The 5,185-nt window shown below is 36.2% G+C and overlaps 1 pseudogene; it reads right to left on the bottom strand.

Moving 5' to 3' along the window:
- Positions 1–360: 360 nt before the first annotated feature.
- LOC145277203 (U2 spliceosomal RNA) lies at positions 361–474 on the bottom strand (annotated as a pseudogene).
- Positions 475–5,185: the final 4,711 nt, after the last annotated feature.

Genomic DNA, 5,185 nt, shown 5'->3' on the forward strand with positions numbered 1-5,185 from the left:
TTTGACTGGCTAACTAGAGAAAATGTAAGGCTCAAAAGAGAACAAGGCCGATAGCCATTAGTCGCATGCTCTCGTGTAATGAATGAATGCGTGAATTTAGGATTGACATGAAATTCTTAAAGATAACTAAAATGACAGAAAAATGGGCTGAAATGACTTAAATAAATAAAAAGTAAATGACTTAGAATGACTTTAATGAACTTAAGGATGAATTGAATGACCTTAAGAATGACTTGAATGCTTAAAAAATAACTGGACTCCTTCAAAAACAACTTGAATGATCTGGAGAATAACTTGAATGGCTTTGAGACTGACTGGTTGTATGTAAAGTGGGTGATCATTTTACATTAAATTAATACAGAAAAGTGATCCCTCACTTTATATCACAAAGTTACAAACATGTTTACAAAGTTACAGCATGTAGCAAGAACAGATACTACACTTTGATCTTAGCCAAAAGACCAAGAAAAGGGTATTTATTTGCTCCCCCACCTAGCAAATTAAGCACAAGGCCGATTTTTTATGTGAGGAGTGAAGGGGAAATGGGGACCAACTTCCCCAGGGAGTAGGAGAGCTGGATAGTGACAATTGGTATGAAGGGTTGCCCCTACATTGACCAAGGTCTTATATATGGGGTCGCCCCCACATATGGTCTTTGTTTGCAGTATCTGCCGGAACAGGTATTTATTTCCTCCCCCACTGAGCAAATTAGGCACAAGGCCGATTTTTAATGTGAGGAGTGAAGGGGAAATGGGGACCAACTCCCCGGGGAGTAGGGGAGCTGGATAGTGACAATTGGTATGAAGGGTTGCCCCTACATTGACCAAGGTCTTATCTATGGGATTGCCCCCACATAGGGTCTTTGCTTGCAGTATCTGCCGGAAATCTTGGCCAAAAGGCTAAGAAAAGCTAAGAACAGCATCTATTAACAACAGACTTTTGATCTTAACCAAAAAGGCCAGGCACAAAAGTGTTACAAACAGATGGACCGACAGACCGACGGAGTGACTTATAGAGTCGCTTGCACGCGACTAAAAAGGCGTGCACTTCAAGAACAATCATAGAAATAAAATGTTAAATATAAAACATATCTTGGTCGTCATGAGTTCTTCTGAGGGAAGTATCTTCACTTTTAGGACAACACATCAGAAAATCATACATCAAAGAGCTGTAATTCAAAAGAAGATATGTGTCTTTTTGTCCAATGTATTGAGACTATGAAGAAGGTATGTTTCTCCTTTGTCTTGTGCCAAGCAAACAAAGATCATCCCATTAAAGAAATGTCTATCAAATGTTTGATTGTCTGGTTGTGAACTGTCTGATTTCATATGTGTAAACACTCACGCATGCACACTTGCTCAATAAACATTAACATGTACATACAGACACATCCCAAACAAAATACGAGCCGTGATGAACAGATATGCAAGCCTACATTATAGCCATATACACTCACTATATAGACAATATACACGGCTATATAACACTAGAAAGAATAGTGAATTTTTTTTGGTTTTTAATAAAAGTTTACTTGATAATGAAGTTAAGTCTTGATATTAATATTTTCTTCCTTCAAAAAAGACTTTAAATAAATTCTTTTTGTAAAAGTAATTACCTGTAAAAGGTAAATCAATAAAAACAAATCTAAATGCCCAGATTCACTTTCTCAAATTAAAGGGAGGTAACTCGTATATTTTGTACATTGAAAATCTTTGATTTGTAAGAAGATGAAGTAACAGAACAAGGAAATGTACATATGGGGATTTTGTTTATTAAAAAATTAACGTGTGTGTGTGTGTGTGTGTGTGTGTGTGTGTGTGCATATGTATACCACTATATATATATATATATATATATATATATATATACTAGCAGGGAGTCCTGATGTTGCTCGGGATTGAATGATGACCAATGAATGTTTCATGCTCTCATATTTTTATTGTCATCGAAATCAGCGAAATCGCTAATTTTTCAATCAAATTGAATAATTTCCTGCTTTAGTTATGAATCTACCATGGTGCACTGGAAGGAAGCTGTACATGCCTCCCCACAGTGACTTAGTCCACAATTATATTGCACTATAGAGAACCTACTGTTGATTTTATAAAATTATTTAAATAATATAAAACGACTAGAACTAAAGTTTAAAATGTAAAAGTATCCTACTTCCATTGTGCTCTAAACAGAAACATTCATTGCGAATGCGCCCCTGTCATATCAAAGAACCTACTGTTGATTTTATATGTTGGGTCTTTCAGCTTGTGTGATAATAAAACTTCTCAAATGCACTTGTGAAGTTGGCCCTGTCGGTGGGGCATTAGAATACACCGACTGCCCCCCCCTGCAGAGGGTAAAAGTCCCTCAATGGGGGTCCGGGATATGACCTTAAACTATATCCAGTGGTGAGGCTCCAGCTTGCAGGCATTGGGGAGTATGGAGCCACCCTATAATTACCATTGCTCCCAGGTCCACTCTGACCTGGAGTGATAGTACCTGTTAGGGTCCTAACTATGAGTTAAATAGAAACCGACTTGAAAACAACAAATATATTTTATTAAAAAATTATTCTTCAAAATATCTGGATTCGGCATTAAATAACCTGAAAAGGGTTGATATGCCGTAAAACAAAAACAACCAACCAACACTTGTGAAGTTAGGCCGTGTAAGGTGTTAACTTTGGTCAAAATCGCCTGTTACTTCTTGACATCTATTAGGATGACTGTTGTCTATGGCAGCATCTAAAAAAACACTGGTGATTAAGTCCTCTCTAGACCTGAAGTGCATTGTACAATGGTGGGGAAAATAATGGCTTGTTACTTTTAACTTCTCTAAAAGCATGCTTGAATCTTCATTTAAAAATTCTTGAGATGAGGATTGATATTTTGGGTTATTTGGATTACTGTAATCATCTTGGATATTATTCTCACAGTGTTTTGATCAATTCAACTTACAATGTTCCTCAGATGTGTCTTGCTAGACTTCTGAATTTTTATATGAAATCCGTATATATAGTTTGTTTTTTTTATAAGCAAGGATAATTTATACAGATTTTTTTTTAGAAAGAAGAATTGTCATTCCTGCTTGAGATAGCATAAAAATAAAAAAAATATGTTGTTGGATTTTCTTCTTTTTTATCAAATAAATCTGCATCTTCTCCAACTTTATTTTACTCATATTTATCCACTTTTACTTGGGAAAAAACATTACTTGACCTGATGTAACTTCGACAGCTTAGTCAAACGAAAACTTTTTTATTATTAGAGAAGGCTCTTTCTTCTTGCTGCACCATTGAAGATTATACACTTTCCTTTTCACTTCGAATATTTCTTGAGAAACAAGCAAATTATTGTTTACACCGTCACTTTTTTCACTCGTCTGAGGTTCAACATTTGCACTTATTTCTTTTCCTCTAGACAAGTTTTTTGACTTGATTTTTTAAGACTTTTCTGTCTGAACTCAGCCGGCATTTTTCTCTTCATTTTCATTACCTAGATGAAAATTTAACTGATGAAATAGGACCTTCATCTAGAGCCTCCTAATGTCTCGCCACGATGGGTTCACTACATCCAGGCCAAGGCAGCGGCTGCCTTTTTTCACTTCTATTTTTGTTTTAATTGGTGAACAAAAAATCACTCGACCAATCGTCAACAAAGAAACAGTCACGTGCAATCAGTAGCAGTCTACCACTACTACTTGCATAGAGGGGTGGGTTAAAGAAAGAAGAAAAGAAAGGAGGAGGAAGGGTAGATGGAAGAATTAAATTCTGACAAAAAATGCAAAAATATGCTGAGTCTGTAGATATTGGCATTTCTGAATTTTTGAGATGAGGAGTGGTTATTCGTATTATTTGGTTCTCATCTTGAGTGTGATTTTCACAACGTTTCGGTCGATGTAATCGACCTTCTTCAGGTGTATCTTGTCGAACGTGGGAATTTGGATGGAATTTCGAGCAGAACTTCATGTTTACTTCATGGGGGTAGCATGCTCTTGTAAAATTCGTACCAGAATTGTCTGCAAGGACCCGTGGTGCATTGGTTAGAGTACTTGAAAAAATCAATTGTTAAAAGTGATATTCTTCTGAAGGTTGAAGGTTCAATCATCAGTGTGGGCAACCGAAAAATACAATTGCGAATTACTTAGGACCTCTATCCAGTCATGGCTGATGGAAAAAGAGCATGCTACCCCGCTGAAGTAAATAAAAGCTTTCAACTCGAAATTCTATCCAAGTTCATGAGTTTGACAGAAACATTCCCGAGTTCGACAAGATACACCTGAAGAAGGTCGGAAGTTACATCAACCGAAACGTGAAAAATCACACTCAAGATAAGAATAGTAGTCCGATGAATCCAAATAATACGGACTGTAGATATTGGTTCTCTTATGTTGTCTAGTCTGGTTGTGGCTAAGATTGAGGAAGGAAATATGACGGCTTGACATGTTGACGTTTTTTTTTTACTGCCTGTTGGAAAAAGAGTGGGAAAGGTTTTGGTGAAAGTACCTCCCATGCACAAAAATGTTCTGATTGGACAACAGGTCAATCACTCGATGAGTGAGAACAAGAAAATAGATTGTAATCATATAACTGGCATACTCTCATATGCTTCTATAGAAATGAAATGCACTTCTATATGTTCGTAGTATGTAGTAAAAAACGCACCATGAAAGGGAAAACAAAATCGTTTTTATAACAACAAAAGAATTTATTTAATTACTTAAACTGTTTGATATAAATGAAAAAAAGTCGAACAGTCTCCAAGTGAAAACATGAAAGCTAGAAAGTATTTTGGGCCGTTGAAGGTCTGTTAGTAGTTATCGTTGATAGTCAATGCGTGTGGACAGAGACAGGAAAAAAAAGAAAGGAAACGTCTTTACTCATTGCTTTCAGGACTCTCTTTGCTGACTGACCATGATTAAAAAGGAGTTGGAGTAGTTTTTCAGGGGCTAGATGAAGTCAATACTCTCTGCAAGGTGATTGGTTCGTTTGTAACCAAATCACCTAGCAGGGACATTTCTCTGCAAGAGAAAATAAGTCTTTACTTACGACTGCCACACTTCTTTATCTTTCAACTGACAATCATTTCATTCCATTAACTCTTATCTTTAAGTCGCTTTTGGTTTTGATAAATAGTGATTAATAAAAATCAAATAGTGATCAATTGATAAAAAAGAAATTGTGATTACAACC

Source organism: Euprymna scolopes, chromosome 5 (assembly GCF_053919585.1).
Source record: "Euprymna scolopes isolate OS-2025 chromosome 5, ASM5391958v1, whole genome shotgun sequence".
Classification (NCBI taxonomy): domain Eukaryota; kingdom Metazoa; phylum Mollusca; class Cephalopoda; order Sepiida; family Sepiolidae; genus Euprymna; species Euprymna scolopes.